The sequence below is a fragment of the Podarcis gaigeae genome, assembly GCF_964106915.1.
Source record: "Podarcis gaigeae genome assembly, chromosome: 17".
NCBI classification, from domain to species: domain Eukaryota; kingdom Metazoa; phylum Chordata; class Lepidosauria; order Squamata; family Lacertidae; genus Podarcis; species Podarcis gaigeae.
In genome coordinates this window covers 5,321,363-5,348,739 of record NC_139694.1, presented here as the reverse complement: position 1 = coordinate 5,348,739, position 27,377 = coordinate 5,321,363, and the positions used below count along the sequence as shown (strand labels likewise).

Here is a 27,377-nt window from a genome sequence, read left to right as displayed (position 1 = left end):
TGGTGCAGTGGTTAAGAGTGATAGACTCGTAATCTGGGGAACCGGGTTCGCGTCTCCGCTCCTCCACATGCAGCTGCTGGGTGACCTTGGGCCAGTCCCACTTCTCTGAAGTCTCTCAGCCCCACTCACCTCACAGAGTGTTTGTTGTGGGGCAGGAAGGGAAAGGAGAATGTTAGCCCCTTTGAGACTCCTTCGGGTAGTGATGAAGCGGGATATCAAATCTAAACTCTTCTTCTTCTTCTTCCTCCGCGGAGGAAGTGCTGCTTCTCACGATCTTTGGAGGTTCCCTATAACCCACCTGCCCTTCCCCCTCTCGCCTCTGAGCTGATGGCAGTTCCCTGACAAATACTTATTGAACTGCAGTAACAAAAACCAAACAATATCACAAGCAAAAAAAGAAAAATAACAAATTACACAAAAGAAAAAATAAAACGTAATAGAAAGAACACACACAAAAATACATAAAAACATAGACTTCCCTCCACCCATGTTTGACCTCTTTCCCTTAATCTTCTTTTATTCGTTGTGTTATTAATATTACATTGTTTTTATTCCATTTCTATCTATTTCCTCAATATTTCTACCCTGTAAACTTTATTCATTGCATATCGATGTATTTGTCCCAGAGCAATGTTTTTTCATATACTCCTTTACACAATCCCATTCTTCAATTCATTTTTGATCTGTTTGTCCTCTTATCGCCACCGTAAGTCTAGCCAAAACTATATATTCACAAAATTTGACCTGCCACTCTCAAACAGATGGGATTTTCTCCCCCTTCCAATTTTTTGCTATAAGTATTCTGGCAGCAGCTGTTGCATATAAGAATACTTTCCTCTTGGTCGCAGTTCAGAAAGTTTCATATGCCAAGAAGATCAGGAATCAAGAAGACAGAAATTTTACTAAGCAAAGGGAAAAAATTATAATTTATCTGGGAGAACACTGTAAGCAACTAAAAATGGACTGTAACAACACTTGTAACAAGAACTATGGGAAAACAGGGATTTTTAAGAAAATGGAGAATTTTATAAGATGCAGTTTTAAAAAAAGAATGTTTACGGAACCAGTAGAGGGGCAGAGGGAAGTCCAAGAATTCAGTGAATCCTCTACATGTATGATTATGATTTGAATATAAATGTAAAAGGTAAAAACCAATGTTGTTGTTGTTGTTGTTGAGTCGTTTAGTCGTGTCCGACTCTTCATGACCCCCCGGACCAGAGCACGCCAGGCACTCCTGTCTTCCACTGCCTCCCACAGTTGTTCAAACTCATGCTGGTACCTTTGAGAACACTGTCCCACCATCTCGTTCTCTGTTGTCCCCTTCTCCTTGTGCCCTCCATCTTTCCCAACATCAGGGTCTTTTCCAGGGAGCCTTCTCTTCTCATGAGGTGGCCAAAGTATTGGAGCCTCAGCTTCAGGATCTGTCCTTCCAGTGAGCACTCAGGGCTGATTTCCTTCAGAATAGAGAGGTTTGATCTTCTTGCAGTCCATGGGACTCTCAAGAGTCTTCTCCAGCACCATAATTCAACCCCTTCATGGATCATTGCCTCCCCTTCATGGATTACTGCCTTGCCGTGGCGAAGGGGCTTGAATAACTCAGAGAAGCTATGAACTATGCTGTGCAGGGCACCCAAGATGGACAGGTCATAGTGGAGAGTTTTGACCAAACGTGATCCACCTGGAGGAGGATCCAGCAAGCCACTCCAGTATCCTTGCCAAGAAAACCCCATGGACAAAAACAACAGGCATATAAAAATCAAGAAAAAATTGTAAAAAACCCTCACAACCCTCCAAAAAGCTTCATTTTTTAAAAAAACAACATTATAAATATAAAAGTTTAAAACAACAGCACATACTTACAATCCAGTTCCAAGACATATATCAAGTGGGAAAAAGAAGGCTTGTTGAAATTAGCCTGTGGAATTCCCTGCTACAAGGTTTTCAATTCACTGGCATCCGAACTCCAGGCTATATCACTTTACCTTGATTCAGATTGGGTGATGTTTACTTGATAGCTTGGATGACGCATTGAGAGTGCCTGTGTTTCCTGCTTTTTCCTGAACTCTTTCTCACTTTTTACTTCTTTAGAAAAACTTTCTCTGTATTCGCACCAGAGAAGCTGAATGCATTCTTCAGTCTCCAGGCATGTGCAGATAAACCTCCCTCACAAACTCTCAGGAAAACCATTCAACTGGCCTTTCAATTGGATTCATGGTGGACCAAGAAGGGTTTTTCTCCTCCTCCCATTAATAGCACCAGAAGTTGTGGTCACTCAATGAAATGGATTAGTAGGAAACTCAGGAAAGGCAAAATAAATATTTCTTCACACACCCTGCAATTTTTTGTTTGTTAAGATCAATTATTATTAATCGCACCATCCCTGCTGGTTGTATTTACTTGTAAATTCCTCCCTTCCCTGTTTGTAGGCAAATCCTGCTTTCTTCCCTAAAGGAAAAGACTCCTGTCTTGAGTGTCCCACTGCTTGGTGAAGACGGAACTGAAATGGCATCAAAGAACATTGTTCCAAGTTAAAAGCCTAGGGAGTCTCAAGGGTTGTGGAGCTTCTGAGTACTTTTGCACAACTTCGCCACTAGAGGGAGAAAGAACACACTGAATTAACTTGAATTACCATGGAAAAAATTAATACGTGTTGCAATGCTTGGCTAGAAAGTGGCACCTCTTATGAATACCAACCCCCTGGTATTCTGCTAGGCTATAGGAAGTTTTAGGACTGCACCGAATATTTTCTAGTTGTGCTTTTCAGGCCAAATATAGAACCTCAATATTTGAATATTGAATTTGACAATTTGAATATTGTCAAAATTCTTTATTGTGAAACTAAATCACCTTTTCACCTGTTCCTCTGTTGTTTCTCTTATCGGCTGCAACTCCTGCACCAGTACAATCCCTCAAGAATTGCATCCTTTTCCCTTCCTGGATTAGTCACATAGCCCATCCCAGCCAATCAGGGAGCACAGGCTCTTTCTAGACCCCCCACCCGCACAAATTCCTTGCTCTTTCTCCCACCATCTCAAAGCTGTGCTTTTTCTTGCCCCCACCTGCCCAATTTTCAAGGCACAGCCAACCTTGCCTGCCACTCAGGGGCGGAGGAAGGGGGCGGTGGGAGTGGTGTGCCCTGGGTGCCATCACTGAGGGGGGTAACATTTGGCACGCCACACGCCTGCGACTTCCAAGCCTACCCCGAGCTGTCAGGGGAAGGAGTGGAGCTGCGCTGCCTTGCCGGAGGTCTCCCCCCCTCCTCCTTCGTTTTGACAGCTCGGGGGAGGCTTGGGAGTCACGGGCGGGCAGCACGCCGTTGCACCCCACTCCTGGGCTGCTTCCTGGGGAGGGAAGCCTCCCCAGAGCTGTCAAAAGGAAGAGGGAATGGAGGAAGGCTGCTGGCAAAGCGGCGTGGCTCCCCCACCCAGGAAGCAGCCCGCCATGGGTGGCTCGCCACACCCCCTATGGGTCCTGCCTCCAGGTGCACAGCATGTGCGTGCTCTGGGTGCCAGAGAGTCTAGCTCCACCTCTGCTGCCCCTGCCTTACCTTTGTTAGAATTCCTGCTCCGTGACTGCAGTCATGGGATTGTTGTCTATCACATGATGGTATATGTTTTGACTCCACAGTGTGGGAAGTGACGGAGACAGGATATTTGTGTTACTGTGTTCCGTGAAGTGGGACTATTGTCCTTTGTTCTTTTTTCTCTTTGCTGTCTGATGCTAGAGAGAGAGGGAGCCATATTGCAGTGCTCCATGTGTGTTGATATGTAAATAAAGTAGATTAGCCAAAGTGCTAAGTTGCTGAGGTCTGTCACGCAAGCTGCGAAGACTCTGCGGATCCCTAAGTGTGCCGATGTCTGTTGTCATCAGTCGCTGTGATGTTCGGGCTGAAGAAAGCTTTTGAAGCTCCCGAACGATCGACCAGGAGGGAGGGAACATGCCAGTCAGGCATGTGTCTTTACCAGGGTCCTACTCGAGTGTAGGACAAGCTCCTGACAACCTTCGCTGTCTGTCTCTCCTCTGCTGCCTCGGTGGGTGGTTGGTTTCAGCAGTAGGTCTCCTCATAGCCTTCTCAAGGCCTATTCCTCTTCGCTGGCAGAAGCGGTGTGCCTGCTTCCAGATATGCTGCACCCACTTCTGGCTGTGCGGGGTTGGCCATGGCGAAGACTGTCCCGGCCTTCCCGGAGGATGCAGCGAAGGTGAGGCAGTGGAAGTGGAACATCCCAGAATTCAAACAGAAGAAGGCGGCTTCTGTGAATCAGTGATGTGCCGCTCAAATCGGGACAGCTGAGTGATATGGGGTATTTGAACAAATGTACAAAGGCTAGTATTTTTCCATTGCAAAGGTGGGGTAAGCTAAGTTTTTGCGACTGAATCACAGGCTTTCAGAGAGTTTACTTACGTTAATGAAGTAGCCTACACCACTGTGAGCCAAAAGTTTGTTTTGCAAGCACGCAGAGATCTTCCTAGGCATTCGCCAACATGCAGCAAGCTGGAAGAAGAGGGAGACAGAGATCTTTTGATTTTTAAGCTGAAAAAAATGGTTTTGGACAAAGATACGTTCTTGAGCCTTTTACTGGGATCAGTAGATGTAAGAATAGAAAGGTGTAGCTGAGACGAGGCATCGTTTATTGTTTTTGTAATGTTTATACCAAGTTTAGGTATGGGGGTGGCGCTGTGGGTTAAACCACAGAGTCTAGGACTTGCCGGTCAGAAGGTCGGCGGTTTGAATCCCCGCGACAGGGTGAGCTCCCGTTGCTCGGTCCCTGCTCCTGCCAACCTAGCAGTTTGAAAGCACGTCAAAGTGCAAGTAGATAAATAGGTACCGCTCTGGCGGGAAGGTAAACGCCGTTTCTGTGCACTGCTCCGGTTCGCCAGAAGCGGCTTAGTCATGCTGGCCACATGACCCAGAAGCTGTACGCCAGCTCCCTCGGCCAATAAAGCGAGATGAGCGCCGCAACCCCAAAGTCAGCCACGACTGGACCTAATGGTCAGGGGTCCCTTTACCTTTACCTTTAAACCAAGTTTGTGCAAGTAAAGCTTTAAATCTTATTGTTTCGTGGTGAGAATTTGTTTTCTACATGAGAGGCTGGATCCGGAAGAGAACTTCCATTGGCAACATTAATGATTTACACAGAGCGGAGGCAGATGAAGGTGATGGACTACATGGAACTCGCTGAGATGACTGGCAGAATCCGAGACCAAGGAGAAGAGTCAGTGGAAGAAGAGTGGAAGAAATTTAAAGTTTATTTACAGAAATATTGTAAAATTAAGGAATGTTAGAAAGATGTTGGAATAAAACTATGTGGTTTTAGCAGAAAAGATATAAAGGATTAAGCAAAAATGAATTGATGAAAGAAGAGAAATTAAATTACAGTATATTAAGATTATGATTAATATAAAAATAAAGCTGGAAAGGATTTGCTGAAATATTTAACTGAACTAGAATACAAAAATGGGAGGTGTGAGGAGGTCAAGGAAGTAAGTGAATGAAAGTAAGTAAAGGGTTTTTATGTACTGTTTTCTTTTATGTATTGTTTTTGTATTGTTTTTTATTGTATTGTCTGTTTTTTACTTATTTTTTTCTTCATTTGTTTTTTCTTTTTCTCTGTAACCTTTTTTTTTTAAAAAAATCTTAATAAAAATTTATTTTTTTAAAAAAAGAGATTTACACAGAGCAGGTAAGGCAACGAGGTTTATTTTATCAAGCCCCAGTGTTTGGGCTAATTTCTCAATCCAAGTCTTGCTTCTTGAACCAGGAGGACTAAGCGGCTACCAGATCTCTTGCCCTTCTAGTCAGCATGCAGACGTCCACCTGCTCAGTGCTGGCTTGGATTTGCATCAGCCTGCCTTTCTTTCTGGTGATAGCTCCCCTTCCGCTTGTTTGAAATGGGAGGCAGCCTTGTCTCTAGCCTGCTAGCCTTGACACAGAAATCCCTCTCCTTGCTCCTGGTGGCTCAGCTGTCCTTTGTCAGCTGTGTCATCCTTTCATATCTTCAACAGCAACAAGAGCATTTTGCGGTTTTCACGTTTGCCGTCTTGATCAGTTGGAACCGGAAAGGCGTTGAACACCCATTTGGGACAGAGGGGTGACAAATAAAACATCTATTTCCAGCCATAAAACAATAGCCTTACAAACAGATCTTTAAAGAGTAACAGGATAATGACTTAATCTCCCTTGTCACAGTAGTGCACTTTAAATTGCTGCCTAAAACCGCCACAGCCTTTATTATCAAACTTCCTGTTGAAATCTCTTCCTTTCCTGGGTGTGTGTTTGTGTGTGGCTGAAAAGGAATTATGGGAAGGTGAGCAGTTTTGCCCTGCAGTGGCAGTTCTGGGGTGTAGCGTGTGCCAGGAACACAGGGCTGGTCTTGCAGTGGGGCTGGTAGTGTTACCCCAGAAGGCAGGCAGATCTTCTTTTAAAAAATCATATTTATTTGTGTCAGGGAACTGCCATCGGAGCCAGAGGTGGAGGGAAGGCTCCAGAGGGATGCCGGAGAGGGTCCCAGCAGGCAGAGAGGCAGCCCATCTGCTGGGGAAGGAAATCAGCGTAACACCAGTGGAGAAGGGGGGCAGATGGGGGAATCGGAGAGGAGGCTCCAGAACTCTTCACTGGAGACCAGCGGAGAGAGCACGGGTGCTCTGCTGCCCACACCCTCCCTGCGCAGAAGGCTTCCGCGCAGGGAGAGTAGGAGGAGACTTGGCGTCAAAGAACTTCTTTGCTGGAAGAAGTTCAAGAAACGCCCACTGACGGATTCTGCCAGCGACTGAGACAGCCACAAAGTGAAGGGCTGTCCAGACAGAAAGGGTTCAGCCAGGTAACCTGGCCAGGAGTGGCGGCAACTTACGCACGAGCAACCCCTATAACCATTACAATTTGGTTTTACAAATATGAATTTATAACATTCCAAAGACATATCCCTATACAGAGATTAGTGGGACACGGGCGGCACTGTGGGTTAAACCACAGAGCCTAAGACTTGCCGATCAGAAGGTCGGCGGTTCGAATCCCCACGACGGGGGTGAGCTCCCGTTGCTCAGTCCCTGCTCCTGCCCACCTAGCAGTTTGAAAGTGCGTCAAAGTGCAAGTAGATAAATAGGTACTGCTCCGACGGGAAGGTAAATGGCATTTCTGTGCTCTGCTCTGGTTTGCCATAAAGGGCTTAGTCATGCTGGCCACATGACCCGGAAGCTGTACACTGGCTCCCTCAGCCAATAAAGCGAGATGAGTGCCGCAACCCCAGAGTCGGCCACGACTGGACCTAATGGTCAGGGGTCCCTTTACCTTTATACAGAGATTACTCTGAATCTCGAGACTTCCACCCACCCCTTCCATGGGTCCTATTGTCAACATGTACAACTGCATATTATTCTATATTCTATATTTTGTATCCATCCATATTGTACACAGTATTTGTTACATTACAAGTGGGTTTCAAATCCTGCTTTCCATCTGCTTGCAGTGGTCTCCTAGATAAGTTACAAATTTTCCCCATTCTTTAAAAAAGTTTTTGTCCTCTTGGTTCCTGAGCTTTCCAGTCAGCTTTGCTATTTCAGCGTAGTCTGTCAGCTTAGTTTGCCCTTCCTCTCTGGTAGAGACGTTTTCTTTTTTCTATCTCTGGGCTAGTAGCATCTGAGCGGCTGTTGTCCCGTACATAAAAAAGTCTATTCTGCTCCTTTGGGATGTCGGTACTTATAACTCCTAATAAAAATGCTTCTGTTTTTTTTAAAACAAAGTTTATTTTAAACACCCCCCCCCCAATTCATTATATATAATCTCCCATAAAGCTTTTATTACCTTAACACATCCACCACATATGATAAAAAGTACCTTCTTTTTCTTTACATTTCTATCAGGTATTTGTACTTGTTCCATAGAATGCAAATATCTGCTTGAAATGTAAAGTGAAAAAAAAGCACTATGATGCCACTTTAAACAGTCGTGGCTTCCCCACAGGATTCTGGGAACTGTAGTTTGCTAAGGGTGCTGAAAGATGTTAAAGTTAAGGTAAAGGGACCCCGACCATTAGGTCCAGTCGTGGCCAACTCTGGGGTTGCTGTTCTCATCTCGCTTTATTGGCCGAGGGAGCCGGCGCACAGCTTCTGGGTCATGTGACCAGCATGACTAAGACGCTTCTGGCGAACTAGAGCAGCGCCCAGAAATGCTGTTTACCTTCCTGCCAGAGTGGTACCTATTTATCTACTTGCACTTTGATATGCTTTTGAACTGCTAGGTTGGCAGGAGCAGGGACCGAGGAACTCACCCCGTCGCGGGGATTCGAACCGCTGACCTTCTCATTGGCAAGTCCTAGGCTCTGTGGTTTAACCCACAGCGCCACCCGCATCCCCCGAAAGATGTTAGGAGGCCCTCATTTCCCTCCTAGAGCTACAATTTCCAGCGGTCCTGGAGAAGAAGGCTGCCCAGCCGTTCTTGGGAATTGTAGTTCTGTGGGGGGAATGAAGATCTCCTAGCAGCTCTCAGTACTCTTAGAAAACTAGAAGGTATCGCAGAGGCTACCCTTGGTTTGTGTGGTGTGTGCTAAGAAGAGAGAAGAGTTTGGATTTGATATCCCGCTTTATTACTACCCGAAGGAGTCTCAAAGCGGCTAACATTCTCCTTTCCATTCCTCCCCCACAACAAACACTCTGTGAGGTGAGTGAGGCTGAGAGACTTCAGAGAAGTGTGACTGGCCCAAGGTCACCCAGCAGCTGCATGTGGAGGAGCTGGGAAGCGAACCTGGTTCACCAGATTACGAGTCTACCTCTCTTAACCACTACACCACACTGGCTCTCAGTGAATATGAGCTGAATATGCGGGAAAATACCACTGCCCAAGCTATTTGATACCTACACTACAGAATGAATGGACGACATTCTTTTCATTCTCCTTCAGATCTGCCCCTGGGATCCTGCACGCCATTATTTTGTCAGTTGGAATCCTATCTTGGCGTCCTCCACCAGCCTACAGGAATTAAACTCCTGACCGTTTTTACAATCTACCTTAGCGATGTGTTACCTCGAATAGCTTAATCCTTTTGTCTCTCTAGGCGAGCTGAATCATCCCGGAGAGTTCTCTTAGGAACTAATCTTTGTAGCGTTGCGCTCCAGCTTTCGACCAGGACTCGAGGCTAGCCGAGTCTGCCAGCCGAGCCTCTTTTCAGACATTTTGTCTGGAGGCTTCCAGGCAGAAAGAAGATTTTTGGGGGAAAGCAGCATTGCGTGATATCTTCCTAAGCCTGACTTTAAATCGACCTTGAAAGCTGCACATAAATAGAACTTTTGCATAACAGGGGAAAGGCAGGCAAAGAGGGGAGGGCGCAAGGGCTCTGCTGTTACAGCTGACTAAATTCAGCTCAGTTCGTTAAAGTTTCCCCTTCTAAAAAAAACAGCATCTGGAATTTTAAGCTACCATTGGTCTATAGAGGCAATTTCCAGGTAGATCTTTCCTCTGAAGGTTTTATTCTTCTCGCTTCCATTCATTGTAGGATCAGGTACCCTTTAGAGGTTTTGAGCAAACATGAAGGTACATTCTTTCACCTTTGGTGGACGTGCCCAAGGATTAAGACTTTCTGGGAGATGATCTATAATGAAATGAAAAAGGTATTTAAATATACCTTTCTGAAGAAACCAGAGGCCTTTCTCCTGGGCATGGTCGGCCAATTGGTGCCAAAGAAGGATAGAATTTTCTTTATGTATGCTACAACAGCAGCAAGAATACTTATTGCAAAGTATTGGAAGACACAAGATCTACCCACCCGGGAAGAATGGCAGATGAAGGTGATGGACTACATGGAACTGGCGGAAATGACTGGCAGAATCCGAGACCAGGGAGAAGAGTCGGTGGAGGAAGATTGGAAGAAATTTAAAGACTATCTATAGAAACATTGTAAAATTAATGAATGTTAGAAGGATGTTGGAATGAAGTTATGTGGTTTTAGCAGAAATGTTATAAAGGTTTAGGAAAAAACAGACTGTTAATTGGTGAAAGGAGGGAAAGTAAAGTTACATTATATTAAGGGAAATTACAGGGCAAAAATTGGAAAAGATGGAAAGGATTTGCTGAAATAGTTAACTGACCTAGAATACAAAAAAGGGAGGTGTGAGGACGTCAAGGAAACAAGCAAATGAAAGATAAGTTATGGGAAGATTCGCTGTGTTTTTTTAATGGATTTTATTTTTCTGTTTTCTTCTTTTTCTTTCTTTTTTTCCCTTATTGTGATGTGCTGTTTTGTTTTCATTTAATATGGTGTTTTTACTTTTTCTTTTTGTAACCTTTAAAACTTTAATAAATATTATATATATATATATATATAAATAGAGGTTTTGAGCAAACAGAGCCTCCACCTTGCTGGCTAGGAAATTCAGGCCTTGAAACCAGGGGCGTAGCGTAGGGGTGCAGGGTGGCCATGGCCCCAGTCACATTTTTTAAAAAAATCTCTCTCTCTCATTTTTATTGGTTTTTACAAATACAAAATACAAATAAACAAAGAAGAAAAAGTATATCTATGTAAAGAGATTATCTGAATCTCAAGACTTCCCCTCATCCCCTCCATGCGGGTCTCATTTTGAACATCTAGTACTGCGTATTCATCCATACTCCAGTTTCTTCTATATCAAACCATATTATCCATTGTAATTCTTACACTACAAGTGAAATCAAGATGCTGCCTTTGTTTCCATCTGTGGTCTCCTAGACAACTTATAATTTTCCCCTCATTCTTTTATAAAGTTTTTGTCGTCTTGGTTTCTAAGGTTTCCAGTCAATTTTGCCATCTCTGCATAGTCCATCAGCTTGGTTTGCCATTCTTCTCTGGTAGGGACTTTGTCTTCTTTCCAACTCTGGGCTAATAGCATCCAGGTGGCTGTTGTTCCATATATAAAAAGTCTTTTCTGCTCCTTTGGTATGTCGGTACCTGTAATTCCTAATAAAAAGACTTCTGGTTTCTTAAAATTTATTTTAAGCATTTTTTTCATTTCATTATATATCATCTCCCAGAAAGCTTTTATCACTTTACATATGATAAAAGGTACCTTCTTTTTTCTTTACATTTCCAGCAGATATTTGTGCTTGTCCTATATATTTTTGCTAATTTAGTAGGGGTCAAATACCACTGATACATAATTTTCATATAATTCTCTTTTAGTGTACAGCATGCAGTAAATTTTAAAAATTGTGTCCCAGGCACAAATTTTCAAGGGGATGTGAACTAGATGCCCCCCACAGGCGCTCCCAGTGTGGCCTGGCCCAGTGCTCCTCTGTGCCTACCAAGGGGGGCTGCGATGATGTGGGGATGATTAGGGAGGCAGGAGAGGATATATTATTTAATGACATCCTTCCTAATTTGCGCTGGCAAGTTCCATATTCTAGCAGAGTTCCAAACATTCCCCTTTTTAAATTACGCAGCAATCAGCTTGTTGCTGACTCATCTGAGTCTTACTATTAAAGGTTCCTTCCTGGTAAAATCCCTTCTAATCCCTCTGAAAAAGAATAAACATAAGAATCTGATTAACGTTAATATAAAAGTAGTTTAGTCACCGATTCATTCAGGTTCACAGACATATCCCTGAAGGCAGGCTTGGGTTACATAACAGCTAGAACTATTCCATAAAGAGGCTAGGCCCAAGTGACTGCGACTAAGCGGTCACTTCTCCAAACACACAAAATGGAGAAGACACACTGATCAGAACTTGAAGGCCGTGTGCTCCTCCATGCTAGTACAACAGACCAGACCCTCTTCAAGTCACATGTAGTGGAAGTCTGTCCCAGCTCAGGAGGAAACAGGAAGTCTTGGGTGGTAAAAAACATCCCCTAACATGTCCACTGTAGGACTGTTGTACTTGACTGCAGTTTTACATCCCACAGATGGCTGGCCAGGCTGCCCCCTGCACAGTTGGGTAGGTGGCCCCACTTTGCCCTAGTGCAGGCATGTCCAACTCCCAAGAGACTGCAATCTACTCAAAGTATAAAAAGACCGGCTGTGATCTCCACATTGTCATTGCCAGGAGTTGTTGAGTTTTTTTAAGAGCAGGATTGATCAAACTTGTTGAGCTTCTTTCAGGGGAGGGTAGTCCAAAGTTGTTGAGCATTTTTTAGGGGAAGGTAGACCACAGTTGCAATGACAAACCTAGACAGCATCTTAAAAAGCAGAGACATCAAAGGTCCGTATCGTTAAAGTTATGTTTTTTCCAGTAGTGATGTATGGAAGTGAGAGCTGGACCATAAAGATGGCTGATCACTGAAGAATTGATGCTTTTGAATTATGGTGCTGGAGGAGACTCTTGAGAGTCCCATGGACTGCAAGAAGATCAAACCTATCCCTTCTGAAGGAAATCAGCCCTGAGTGCTCACTGGAAGGACAGATCGTGAAGCTGAGGCTCCAATATTTTGGCCACCTCATGAGAAGAGAAGACTCCCTGGAGAAGACCCTGATATTGGGAAAGATGGAGGGCACAAGGAGAAGGGGACGACAGAGGACGAGATGGCTAGATAGTGTTCTCGAAGCTACCAGCATGAGTTTGACCAAACTGCGGGAAGCAGTGGAAGACAGGAGTGCCTGGCGTGCTCTGGTCCATGGGGTCACAAAGAGTCGGACACGACTAAACAACAACAACAGACCACAGTTGTTGAGCTTTTTTGGGGGGAGGGTTGACCTGTTGGACAGGCCTGCCCTAGTGGGAGTGGGGTCATTCTGGTGGTGTCAGCGGCAAGGGCTGGTCAGGCACCCCCTGCCCAGTGTGCTCATGTAACATGTGACAGCGACTGATGCTACGCCACTACTTGAACCATGACCCCCCTTCAATAATCTAATGCTGAGACCTCTCTGATGGGTTGTATCCAATCAAGTTCTACCCCTGAAATTACTGGACATGGCTCCCTTAGGTTGTGTTAGAGCAGAGATTTGGAACTTGTAGCCCTCCACATGTGCTGGATGACAATTCCCACAATTCTTGGCCATGCTGTGAGCCATCTGCATGGTGTTGACAGACCTGCCTCCCTGCCTTGGCAAACCACCTTGCATTCCCCCTCTGGTAAAGATATCCCTCCCCCCCTGAACACTTAGAAACAGCAGTGGGCTCTTATGCCCCTGCATTCGTTGCTTCATAAATGACTTTAAAGTCAAAAATAGCCTCTGAGCCTGGATCTGGCAGGTCCTCAGCCGTATCTGCTCCCGCTCATAAGGATGCAAGCTATGCTGCCCCATAGCTTTTCCCTTTCCTGCTTTGTTGGTACGTAGGCTGAGACCCTACCTGCCTGCAGACTGTCTCGCCAGAGTTGTACATGCTCTGGTTATCTCCCGCTTGGACTACTGCAATGCGCTCTACGTGGGGCTACCTTTGAAGGTGACCCGGAAACTACAACTAATCCAGAATGCGGCAGCTAGACTGGTGACTGGGAGCGGCCGCCGAGACCATATAACACCGGTCTTGAAAGACCTACATTGGCTCCCAGTACGTTTCCGAGCACAATTCAAAGTGTTGGTGCTGACCTTTAAAGCCCTAAACGGCCTCGGTCCAGTATATCTGAAGGAGCGTCTCCTCCCCCATCATTCTGCCCGGACACTGAGGTCCAGTTCCAAGGGCCTTCTGGCGGTTCCCTCACTGCGAGAGGCCAAGTTACAGGGAACCAAGCAGAGGGCCTTCTCGGTAGTGGCGCCCGCCCTGTGGAACGCCCTCCCATCAGATGTCAAAGCGATAAACATCTACCTGACATTCAGAAGACATCTGAAGGCAGCCCTGTTCAGGGAAGTTTTTAATATGTGACATTTTAGTGTATCGTTCATCTTTGTTGGAAGCCGCCCAGAGTGGCTGGGGAAACAAATAATAAATTATTATTATTATTATTATTATTATTATTATTATTATTATTATTATAGTAATTGTGAGAAAAAGAGAGGGAACTCTGGAGTGCCATTGGCAGCCCTAAGGATCTGTGAGCTCACCCTAAATGGCACGATAATAGTGCTAAATTATGTGTGAATGTGTACGGTTTTCAGGATTTCGGCCACAGCACTAGCAAAACGTTAATTCTCCATTCGGCGTCGTTGCCAAAGCGTTCCACTCCCGTGAAAGCGCTGGCAGGGATGTGAGCGTCTAAACCCGAAAGCTGTGTTTCCTTCCAGGTTATTTGACTAAAAATAGAGGGAGATAAAGAAGCAGCCCTTCCGCCCGGTAACAAAGCAGTGCTACCTCCTGCACTTGACTGAGCAAATCCATCGCTTTAGCCAGATAGCCTTGACCTAATACAATGCTGCGGAGCCGACTCCTGAGCATCGCTCACGCCTGCTCCATTTTCATTCTGCTCTTTAAAAAATGTTTGCATTGCAATACAAAATTGTACAACATGATTCGGCCTGGTTAAGATGAGCAGATAAGATTTTCAAAAGCAAAAGCTGCAGCCTCCCGCAGAGATTGCATTTGGGGGGACATAACACCTAGGCCTCTAAGCCCCAGATAAGGCGACCCAATTTGGCACTGGCTGATTTTGTACCCAGGGTGGCCAGATGCAAAAGAAGACAGAGCTCCTGAACTTTTAATAGCCGTGTGCAGAAGACTGAATTTTCAGCAGGTGTTATATGTGCCCCATTGAGCAATCTAGCTTTCTGCGCTAGCTGCAGCTTCTGGACCAACCTTAAGGGTATTCCAACAAACAGCATGTTATAGCAATCTAATTGTGAAGTTACCATTGCACAGGTCACAGTATCTAGGCTTACTCTGCCCAGGAGTGGATGTAAGCAGGCTTACCTGCCAAAGCTGGCAATAGATGCTCCTTGCCACTCAGGTAACTTGAGCTTACAGGAGCACCCTAGATCACACACCTATGCTTTCAGACTGACGTCAACCCCATCTACAACAGGTGAATTTCCCAGTTTCTGGTCTCGGGAACCACCCACCCCCAGTGCCTTTTGCTTATCAGGATTCAACTTTAGTATATATTAGCTCCAGACCCTCTAAGTGTCCCTATTTTCCAGGGACAGCCCCAGATTTACAGAGGCCGTTCCGGTTTCTCATTTGATCCTGGAATGTCACGCTTTTCCTTAGGACCTCCCTATTTTCATTGGAGAAATGTTGGAGGGGATGGAGTTATTGTGACCCCCAGGCCAAGGAGATAAGTCAAACTTTGGTTGTCGAACGCCCTGGAACTTGGACGATTTGGTTCCGAATGCCACAATCCCAGAAGTGATTGTTCCGGTTTGTGAACGTTCTTTTGGAACCTGAATGTCTGACAGGGTTCTGTGGCTTCTGATTGGCTGCAGGAGTTTCCTGCAGCAAAACAGAAACTGCGATTTGGTTTTCAAACGTTTGGAAGTCGAACGGACTTCCGGAACGGATTCCGTTCAACTTCCAAGGTACGACTGTACAACCTTTAGAATACATATGAAGTAAGCCCTGTAATAGGGAAGTTTTTAATGTTTATTGTTTTATTATGTTTTTATGTGTCTCGAAAGCCAACCAGAGTGGCTGGGGCAACCCAGTCACATGGGCGGGGAATAATAATAATAATAATAATAATAATAATAATAATAATAATAATGGAATAGGACATCCCTATTTTCATCAGAGAAATGTTGGAGAGTATGTAGCTCTCATCGAACAGCAGGCCAAGAGAGGCTGTGTGGTGAGTTGTGACTGATGCTAGAAGCCGGAGACAAAGCTTCTTCCTTGGAAACCTAATTGGGAAGCAAGGTTTGCTGAAGTGTGGCGCTGTGAGCCCCTCCATCCTATGCTCAAGTTGCATACATGTGTGAACAAAGCCATACATCCTGAACACACTAGTCTCCATTGACCTTCTTTGCAAGGAAACGGAACCCTGGGTCAGTGCTGGAATTCCTGGAGCCTCTCACCACCACAGAGACTGGGGTTCGCACAACAATATGAGCAAAATAAATTTTATCACTCTGTGGGATCTCCTTTGAGCCTCTTGTAGTAAAGCAGGGAGACAACACTTGGAAACCTTCCCTGCAAATGAATCCAGTTGGTACTTTGAACTGGAAATGGCTGCATGGGTGGTGTTTTGATTGCCAGCCTGCCATGGAGAAGGCATGGAGAAGATGGATTGTGAGGGTTTAGTCAGTGCCATGCTTCTTATTAGCAGGTGAAACTGGCAGAAGTTTCCCAAGGGAGTGGGTGGGAAACAGGTATAAGCTAGTTTTCTCCTTTTAAAAGAAATGAAAAGATGGCGGTGAGTGGAGTGGGCAGTAAAGTGCTTTCTGTCTGTCTGTCTGTCTGTCTGTCTGTCTGTCTGTCTGTCTGTCATTGCTAAAAGAGCACAAAAACGTGGCTGGGAAGTCTTGGCAGCTATCTATTAGACTGCAGCAAACAATTCATCTGGAGGCTGGGGAATGGATTGTGTCATTACCGGCCGCTAGTCTTACATCCCCCTCCTAAGTCAAACGTATTTGTCAAACCTGTTGGCTATATATAACACAGATGTGTGTGAAATGCCAACTGCCTGTCTCCTTTGGGTTCAAGACTGCAATTCTTGTGTCAGGAACTCGGATGTGAAACTTCATTTCCTAGGTGGTGGCGACGTAGGGAGGAATTTTCCAGAACAGAATATAAATGTGGCAGCGGGGTGTGTGTGTGAATAGGGTTAGGAAATTTAAAGGGGAATATCTCAAGGAGTAATTAGCTCCATTTAAAATAATTGGCAGCCTGGCCATCATTGGCATCAGTAGGATGTGGGTTGCACAGTGAGAGTTTAAGGGTGATTTCCAATGAATGTTTATTATGGCACTGAATGTTTATTATGCCATTGGTCCACAGGATGTCATTTTTATGCTGTGAACCACCCTGTGATATATGAATGCAGGGTAGTAAATCATCATCTTCATCATCATCATCATCATCCAGCTGTCATTCCCATTGACTCCAATCTGGATTTACACTTTGTGAGTACATTTCAATAAGTTTTTTAAAATGCCAGTGCCCCGTTTACAAAATCTGAATGACCCATTTGCAGTATTAGTGGTCTTAAGACACAGAAGGAACAATGGAGCAAACTTCATTCCAGTGTGGTGTAGTGGTTAAGAGCGGTGGACTCGTAATCTGGTGAACCGAGTTCGATTCGCTCCTCCTCCTCATGCAGCTGCTGGGTGACCTTGGGCCAGTCACACTTCTCTGAAGTCTCTCAGCCCCACTCACCTCACAGAGTGTTTGTTGTGGGGGAGGGAGGGAAAGGAGAATGTTAGCCGCTTTGAGACTCCTTAAGGGGAGTGATAAAGCAGGATATCAGATCCAAACACCACCACTACCTCCTCCTCCTCCTCCTCCTCCTCCTCCTCCTCCTCCTCCTCTTCTTCTTCTTCTTCTTCTTCTTCTTCTTCTTCTTCTTCCTGAAGGCTTATGAACTGAAGTCATCCAGGAAATTCATCCAGTTTGTTCAGATTATTTCTGGAGTGGATTCAGCAGGTCCAGCTTTCAACTAGCAAACTGAATTTGAGTGGCTCTTGCCACCATGAGAGGCCAAGGTTTTTGACATGGACTGCATCACTTGTTGATTGCTGCCTGTCATTCACAAAGCACAGTGTTTATCTGCATAAAAAAAAGATGGCTGCCAGTCTGAACCCCAGCTACTTTTAAAATGTTTAAGACTACTCTGACTCCCTTTAGGACAATATGAAAACATTGTGTGTGTGTGTGTGTGAGAATGAGAACAAGAGAACAAGGGAGCGTGGGTGCTTTATTCTTTTTTAAAAAGTAACTGAAAGGAAATAAAAGAGCTGAATTAAGCTGCACCCGTCTTTTCTCACACAGGACAATAAATGACAATCTTTAGTCCATTAGAGAGAGAGAGAGAGGAAAAGCTGAATAATTCAGGAACCTAGATTTATAATTTCTATTAATTCTGACATAAAATAAAAATAGCAGTTATTCCTTGGCTTTCAGCCCCAACCCCACATTGCTATATGCAGGGGCTTGTAGATAACTGTTAATAATAGTTCTCAGAATATCATTATAATGAGCAAGCTAAACAGAAGTCTTTGTGGAAAGTATCGTTAATGAACGTGCCTCCTGCTTTAAGACAGACTGGAAAGAATATAAGAGCTTCACCAGGAAGGGTTCAGAGGGTTTATGTGTAGGATCGCCATGGTGTTTCATACGGACAGGAGGTATCTGTCTTTAACACAGGGATGAGGAACCTGATTCTACAACTTCCATCATCCCTGTTCACTGGCCCTTCTGGCTGGGGCTGGTAGGAGCTGAGATCCAATGACATCTCAACAGCCACAGGTTTCACCATGCCTCGTTAACAATGGAGAGGCAGAAAATCACCAGGGACTCAGCTACAGCAGTAAAAAAAAGTGTTTTAAATGCGATATAACACTGTGACACCAGATGGCGCTGTAGAGTTCCATTTTTTTGGCAATGTGATTTCCCATTATGAGGTTTACAATGGGTTTTCCTGAATTTTTTTTTTTAAAATGTGTCTAGATCCAGCCCAGGAGAAACTTTCCTCACTAAGCACCTGCTAATTCAGTACATGTATATAATGTCATTATCCCATAACGCAAACAAGGCAGGTGGGCTCCCACCTGGATTCTGATCAGACTCAGAACTGCTTAGCTTCAGCAAATACGCTGCACCATTTGACTTGAGTCAGGCTTTGTGACCCATGCCAGGGTAACATGACTTTCTGCCTCTCATGCAGCCATTAAAGGCACTAAGCCATACCAACTCAAAGCCCCTCAGAAACTCTAGCCTTAATACATTTCCCCCAACTTTATGTTAAGTATAATGGTTTAATTGACACAGAAATGAAAAAAATGGCTAAAGTTATATTGCAGAAAGTTTAACATGGGGTTTTTCCATAGAGATATAGTGGAAGCAAGGAAAGCACTTTGAGCTCTTGCTAACTAAGAACTAACTAACTAACTAACTAACTAACTAACTAACTAACTAACTAACTGGTTGTTGTTTCTCTGGTTAACATGTGAGGGTTGTAGCCTTAGATCATGTGATGAAGGTATTGGGTTGCAAATCTCCATTTTGAACGGAGCTGCCTTTGAGTCTTTTCTCCCAAATTCAATTGAGTGAAGATGTTAAAAGAAGCTCTCCTAGAGGCTGGAATGCAGGCTGCAGAGAGATTTCTCTCTCTATCTCTCTCTCTCTGCTTCTGAGTCTGTTTTGATTATTTCATATTTTGTAAGATGCTGCACCTGGACAGCACAAGACATTGTATGGATACTTTGGATGTATCATTTGATGTATTCTGTTTTATTTTAAAGAGTTCTGCCAGTAAAAGTTTGAATAATATTTTTATGGGTCTAGACAATGATTCATTCCATAAGGCGTCAGTTCTTATACTTCCAGTTGCTTCAAACTGTGCAATATTAATATCTGCAACACTTTAGTCCTCAAGTTTAAGGTGCTGTCAATCATCACTTGCAGAGAGGACAACTCATATTTCTCCCTCAGCTGTCACCGTCGAGCCTTCTGTATAAAATTTGTATTTGCTGAAACACCACACAATCGCAAAAACTCAGCCTCTGTCACACATCATCTGCCCTGCTGCCTCATGAGCAGACATTGAACCAAACTGAAGTGAGGTTTTAATAAGTCGTTGTCCTTTACTACTCTCTCATCCACCTTCACTCATTTCAACAAATGGGTCTTGGTTGCTTTTTATTGCTGGCCTATCAGGCGTGCAACTCGGATTGCCACTTCTTACTGCCTCTGTGCCCGTAACAGGTGACTTCCATGCAGAAATTTCACAGACAAAGCTCTCCCCTGCACCTGATGTGGAGAAAAAGTGATGGGGAAAGTGACACCTGTTAAATTTTTGGCATGTCATACTGCTGTTCAAGGTGCAGGGGCAAGATTCGGGTGAGGTTTTTTTGGCTATCATTTTTATAACTCTGGAACATCATCTTGCTGAAGGGCATATGAAAGAAAACCTCAGCTCACAGCTGTTAAGGGTTTGACAGCAGACATTATTGGAAATAACTGCATAAGGCTCACCGGCAACCGTATATTGTTGTGGGCCCTTGCGTGAAATACTTTCCCTTTATTTATTCATTTAAAAGTGTTGATATACTGCTTAATATTTCAAAAAAATATCTAAGGTGTGTACTGTCTGGCAAACAAACAATACATCATTAAAACAAAAACACAAACTAAAACCTGTAAAACAGTAATACAGTGGAACCTCTGTGGTCGAATGTAATCCATTCCTGTAAACCGTTCGACTTCTGAAACGTTCGACAACTGAGTTGCAATTGCCGGTTGGAAGTATCCATTGAAAAAATGGAGAAACACACCTAGGAAGCCGTTCAACTTCCAAGGCATGTTTGAAAATGGAAGCATTCACTTCTGGGTTGTTGGTGTTTGAAAGCCGAAATGTTCAACTTCCAAAGCATTCGACAATGGAAATTCCATTGTATAGAAACACACAAAAGCATGTAAAACAGAAATTCAAACAGGGCCCAGTCTTATGGGACAGGGGAAGCCTGGGCAAAAAGGCCAGTTTTCCCAATACGTCTGAAGCAACTGATGGTTATTGCTTTGTACATATGTCAGAGGGAAGGACATTCCACAGGAGACGGGCAATGGTTCTTGTTGTTGTTGTTTAGTCGTTTAGTCGTGTCCGGCTCTTCGTGACCCCATAGACCAGAGCACGCCAGGCACTCCTGTCTTCCACTGCCTCTCGCAGTTTGGTCAAACTCATGCTGGTAGCTTTGAGAACACTATCCAACCATCTCGTCCTCTGTCATCCCCTTCTCCTTGTGCCCTCCATCTTTCCCAACATCAGGGTTTTTTTCCAGGGAGTCTTCTCTTCTCATGAGGTGGCCAAAGTCTTGGAGCCTCAGCTTCAGGATCTGTCCTTCCAGTGAGCACTCAGGGCTGATTTCCTTCAGAAGGGAGAGGTTTGATCTTCTTGCAGTCCATGGGACTCTCAAGAGTGTCCTCCAGCACCATAATTCAAAAGCATCAGTTCTTCAGCGATCAGCCTTCTTTATGGTCCAGCTCTCACTTCCATTCATCACTACTGGGAAAACCATAGCTTTAAATATACGGACCTTTGTTGGCAAGGTGATGTCTCTGCAATGGGGTAATGGTAGAAAATGCCAATTTTGGGGTCACTGCCCTGTGACATTGTTGCATGCCACCCCAAGTGGTGCAAGATTCCTGGGGTTCAAAGCATTTCCCCAAGATTTCTGTTTCCTTTGGAATGAGGTACAGCAGTGACTGTGGTTTGTTTACACATATATACAACCTGAGCCCACAATGGAGAGCTTCACACTATTAACACCCCAATAAGCCTTCCTTCCCTCTGAGCCACAGCCTTGGATTCAAATAGAAATCAAACATTGCTCTGCGTCTCTCTGGCTTCCCAGCTTTTTGCTTTGCTTCCAGCTAACATTGCTTCAACTCTCTGCTCTCAACTCATAACTACCCATGAGTTAAGGGAGGGAGCCCACACATTACCTATCTCGCACACAGCCCCTTCTTTTGCTCTCTTATTGGCCCATTGCCTAGGCTATCCCCTCACAAGGAAGCTAGCAATTCCAGGAATTAGAAGGAGGCCCAGGGATTCAACTCAACCACTCTTCCAAACTTATTACACTACTCTGTAGGGTGCAATACCATGAGTAGAATTTCCTCAGATCTAACTGACCCTAAGGCAGGTGGTCCTTAAGGTAACCTGGTCCCAGGTTGCTCAAGGCTTCCTATGTTAACAAGAAGACCTTGAACATGGCCTGGTGGCCGATTGTCAGCCAGTGCAGTTCCTTCAGTACAAGTGTAATAATATGTGTGTGTCCAAGCACTCTTCTCAACAACCTGGCTTCAGCCTTCTGCACCAGCTACATTGCCCAAATCAACCCCAAGGGGAGGCCCACATAGAGAGCATTACAGCAGGCCCCTCTAAATTTACATACTTCCTGACTGGGGATTAAACATCATTACTTGAAGAAATTTAGTCAAATGTGTACACCACCCAGGCCTAATTAACACCCCAAGAAGGTCTTGCTTGCGTGCCAAGGCACCGGAGCCACAAAGTTCCCAAGAAAGCAATAAAACACTGACAAGGAGTATTTTGGTGGCACTGTGGATTAAACCACAGAGCCTAGGACTTGCCGATCAGAAGGTCGGCAGTTCAAATCCCCGCGACGGGGTGAGCTCCTGTTGCTCGGTCCCTGTTTGTGCCAACCTAGCAGTTCGAAAGCACGTCAAAGTGCAAGTAGATAAATAGGTACCGCTCCTGCAGGAAGGTAAACGGCGTTTCCGTTCGCTGCTCTAGTTTACCAGAAGTAGCTTAGTCATGCTGGCCACATGACCTGGAAGCTTTACGCGGGCTCCCTCGGCCAATAAAGCGAGATGAGTGCCACAACCCCAGAGTCGGTCACGACTGGACCTAATGGTCAGAGGTCCCTTTACCTTTACCTTTAGGCCACAACTTTATTGGTTACAGATGTGAGCAGTTTGGCTTAGGTCAGGCACCCCCAACCTTCAGGCCTCCAGATGTTTTGGACTACAGTTCCCATCATCCCTGACCACTGGTCCTGTTAGCTAGGGATCATGGGAGTTGTAGGCCAAAACATCTGGAGGGCCGCAGGTTGGGGATGCCTGGCTTAGGTATTGTGGTGAAGCCAGGCTATATCTTGACTCCTGCCCATCTGCAGGGAGCCCACAGAAGGGTAAACCACTGATAGGGGTGCCCTACGACTTACATCAGATAGTGGCACCCCAAGGGGTCCCTGTAGGGGCTGTGACATGGCCCTAGCCCATGCCCAGTCTTCGGACAGCATTCACATCCCAGATCCCTTTAACAGGATACCCTTACTGAGGAGGGGCAGGCAGAGGCGCAACCTCCCCTCCAACCAAACAAAGGCTTACCCAATGCTTAACCTCACAAAAATTCCAGTTACAGATAGGTAGCCGTGTTGGTCTGCCATAGTCAAAACAAAAAAAAAATCCTTCCAGTAGCACCTTAAAGACCAACTAAGTCAGTTCTTGGTATGAGCTTTCTTGGTATGAGCACTGTGTATCTGAAGAAGTGTGCATGCACACGAAAGCTCATACCAAGAACTGACTTAGTTGGTCTTTAAGGTGCTACTGGAAGGAATTTTTTTTGTTCTCACAAAAGTTGTGATGATTGCTACTAGGTAGGCGAAAACCCAATGGCCGGTGCCAATTTGCCAAGTGGGGAAAAAAATCCTACCCAGCCCTAACAACATGGCGATTGACAATGACTATAGCAAGGTCATATCAAAGCAAAGCAGGAAAAGAGGGTGGGTAGAGTGATCCGACGAAGAGGCAAGAAGAGGGTGCCGACTGGCCACACTGCGATTGCCCATGGGCACACTCACCCTGGCAGCAGATTGGCTGGCGCTGTCCCCAGCACAGATGATGCGGTTGGCAGTGGTATGGGGTGAAGGCAGCGTAACTCCACCCCTAAGCCAGAAAACTGTTGAGGCCTGGCTGACTGGCTACAATGCTGCCCACCGGATAAAAGGTGAGTGGACTTCTCCCACAGCCACAGCCTTGGATTCTAACAGAAATTAAACATTTGTTACCTTAATGGCCCATGTTTGTGGGCCATTACCAAGAAGCCGATGCAGCTATTCCAACAACTGAGTCCTCCATTATATTTTAACCCTTGCTGGATCTAGGAATTAGAAGGCTCTCAGGCATAAAGCCTACCTCCTCTCCAACTTACAACAATAAATTACAAGGACTTTCAACAGCAGCAGGATCACATTTTGTGTAAGCAGAGTAGGACTCAATTTGTCACTATCCTGGAATTTCAGTGGCTTCCTATGCTGCCTGTTTAATTATTTCCAATCAGATGGCACCCTTCCATTGCATCAAATGCAGCACAGCTTCATCCATTCAATTGTCTGGGCGCTCGTTTCAAATATTTGTATTAACAGAGGTTCAGCTAAATGGGGGGATACTTATTTACAGAGGGTTATATTTGCATGAGAGGCACAGAGTGAATCCAGAGTCCAAAGAGAACTGGATAAACAAGGTTTGGCTTAATGAGCTTTCGGCTGTGTTTGTATTGAAAGTTGGGAGTAATAATGCAGATCGGCTCTGTAATTTGGGTTACGAGATTGATGTAATAGGCCTTGTGGTACTAATATGATTTGCTATCTGATTCATGTAGCTTTATGGATGATGGCCCAGTTTACATGGAAAATTCATTGGCACATGCACACTGGGCTGCCAGTGTTTGTTAATTTGTTTCTGTCGGTGGGTCACGGCTGTTTGGTAAAGATTGCTGCTTCCTCAGTAAACACAGAAGAAGTTGTGGTGTCCCCCCCGGTCTCCCCTGCCCAGAGAAAACAGATCCAGGTGGGTCGAAATCTCTCACAACAGAAGCATGACTTGATTTGAGAAGATACCGGGTCACACTTTCAGCCGGCATAACGAAAGACATCATCATCATCACTCGAAAGAAAGACGGAGAGCGAAACAAAGGCAAGGCAGACAGGGAGGCGTTCAGGAGAGAATTGCTATAAGGAATGCTTCTGCATTAAAAATAAAACCCCTCACATTTTCTATTTTATTTTGCATGGTATTTGTTCAAGGATAAAAGGTACCATCTGTCTCTCGCCTACGCAGCGAGCCGTGTCACATTCCAGGCGCTAGTAGGATAGCTGGTGGCTGGATTAGAAAAAGAGAAAAATCTGAACGTGGGAAGGTGAGCACAAGAGCAGAAAAATTAATGAGTCAGTTCTCTAGCAGTTGGCAAATGCTTGTTGCCAAGGTTCTAACGAGAAAGATCAAGAAAGGTATCTCTTGTCCCCCAACCCCCTTTGTCAAAAAGATATCTGTGTAGCCTGATTCTTGTCTTTGTAGAAGGCAGCACAGAAAAAAGAAAGAAAATCTACCAGAGCAATAACATGGAGGGTTGAGTGGCAATGCATGCAGGGATGCTGTGACGGTAGGTCTCTGAAAGAATGCATGATGGGAAAATTATGGCCCTATGAAGACCAAGCGGATTGATGGATAGGCCCTAACAACAGGGCACCCTGAGTTCTAAATATTTCCCATCTTGTATTTATTTACAGTCACTTCCAGTCCTTTACTCATTCTTCCATCAGTCTCACAGGAGAGACATCGGCCAATTTTTGAGTGATTTGATGCAATATTATTTTGCCAGTAGCTACACCAAATAAAACAGTACAGTGGTACCTCGGGTTAAGTACTTAATTCGTTCCGGAGGTCCGTACTTAACCTGAAACTGTTCTTAACCTGAAGCACCACTTTAGCTAATGGGGCCTCCTGCTGCTGCCGCGCCACCGGAGAACGATTTCTGTTCTCATCCTGAAGCAAAGTTCTTAACCTGAAGCACTATTTCTGGGTTAGCGGAGTCTGTAACCTGAAGCGTATGTAACCTGAAGCATATGTAACCTGAAGCGTATGTAACCTGAAGTGTATGTAACCCGAGGTACCACTGTATGTCGTGCCCTGCTTTGTATGCTAGGGAAGGAGCAATAAGCTCCCAGCACCACCATCTGAAACCTGCTCTGGAGGAAGGAGCAGAACCAAAGCAGTGACTTCCACTCAAGAAGGCAGTCTGTAAAGATTGCCATGAGGCCCAGGCGTCCTGGTGGAGATCATTTGCCATGGAAACAAAAACAGTCTCTGTACTAACACCTTGGGGGAACACCAATAGATGTTATATCACAGTGATGAAAATGGGTATTGTTGTTGTTTAGTCGTTTAGTCGTGTCCGACTCTTCGTGACCCCATGGACTAGAGCACACCAGGCACTCCTGTCTTCCACTGTCTCCCGCAGTTTGGTCAAACTCATGCTGGTAGCTTCAAGAACGCTGTCCAACCATCTCATCCTCTGTCATCCCCTTCTCCTTGTGCCCTCCATCTTTCCCAGCATCAGGGTCTTTTCCAGGGAGTCTTCTCTTCTCATGTGGTGGCCAAAGTCTTGGAGTCTCAGCTTCAGGATCTGTCCTTCCAGTGAGCACTCAGGGCTGATTTCCTTCAGAATGGAGAGGTTTGATCTTCTTGCAGTCCATGGGACTCTCAAGAGTGTCCTCCAGCACCATAATTCAAAAGCATCCATTCTTCGGCGATCAGCCTTTTTTATGGTCCAGCTCTCACTTCCATACATCACTACTGGGAAAACCATAGCTTTAACTATTCGGAGCTTTGTTGGCAAGGTGATGTCTCTGCAATTACAATGAGAATAAAGTCATTTCAAAAGCCTAAACTGGAGGTTGACCTTCCCTGAGGATGTGACTAGTTCTTCTAAGAGCTACTGTGTTCACCCCCCGCTTTGAGGCAACAAATCCCATTTTCTTACCTCTTAACCTCCCTGCAGATTTATCAAGAGGAGGCCATCTTAACCACATATTGAGGTTATCCAATCCTTGTTAGGATTGCGAAACAGCCTGATATCTATCTGTAGGCAGACTTCCATTCTGAGATCTGTTATCTGACTTTGACCTCAACATCTATTTCCAGCAAAATATCAAAACAAAAGAAACTGTTACAGATCTGGGGGTAACATAGTTTGGGGTGTGGGTGTGTGCAAGGGCATCCGTAACTGTGAGAGTTAGTGAATGTTAGAAATTAGCAGAGGGGTGGAATTTAGCTGATTTTTGGAGGGTGAAGTGGAAAATACAAGCCAGGGCCACACCTGAGATAGAGGTTGTTAAGCATGACAAAAGGTGTTGATCATGGGTAGGCAAACTAAGGCCCGGGGGCCAGTTCCGGCCCAATCGCCTTCTCAATCCGGCCCGCAGATCTGGGAATCAGTGTGTTTTTACATGAGTAGAATATGTCTACTCATGTAAATATTTAAAAGGCACCTCTGGGTTATTTGTGGGGCCTGCCTGATGTTTTTACATGAGTAGAATGTGTGCTTGTATTTAAAATGCATCTCTGGGTTATTTGTGGGGCATTGGAATTCGTTCATCCCCCGCCTTCAAAATATAGTCCAGCCCCCCACAAGGTCTGAGGGGCAGTGGACCGGCCCCCTGCTGAAAACGTTTGCTGACCCCTGGTGTTGACGGCTCATCACAGGGAAATCCTCAGGACTCTGACCAAGGTTATGCTGAGTGATGATGTAGGGTACAGGAAAATTGTCACCTTTTGAAACCAGTCTCGGAAGAGGGAGGGGGAGAAGGGGGCAAGGAGGCAGAAGGGGAGGAGTTTCCTGGCAATGGATTTTCTCGGAAGGAGAAGCAGGAAGCAGGAAGAATGCCATGTGGCGCTGGCTGGAGAAGACTTTAGACCCAAGCGTGCTGAAGTTATGAGAGTAGCCAGGAGGGGCACCTTTGGCGCATAATGCTCTGTGCTCCCTTCATTGAAGGTGTAAATCTGTGTAAAACAAACCCTATTTCTTAAAGAAATGGCAGTCTCCGCTGCGTCTTGCAGAATAGATTATACAAATCCAGGAAAACATGCGC

The 27,377-nt window shown here is 45.1% G+C and overlaps 1 long non-coding RNA gene across 1 annotated transcript; it reads right to left on the bottom strand.

Annotated features, from left to right (window-relative positions):
• Positions 1–1,862: 1,862 nt before the first annotated feature.
• Positions 1,863–15,148, bottom strand: LOC310834493. The gene is made up of 3 exons (XR_014559260.1): positions 15,118–15,148; positions 4,403–4,492; positions 1,863–2,497 (listed from the first exon to the last, which is right to left on the bottom strand). It is a non-coding gene; the product is annotated as an uncharacterized lncRNA (long non-coding RNA).
• Positions 15,149–27,377: the final 12,229 nt, after the last annotated feature.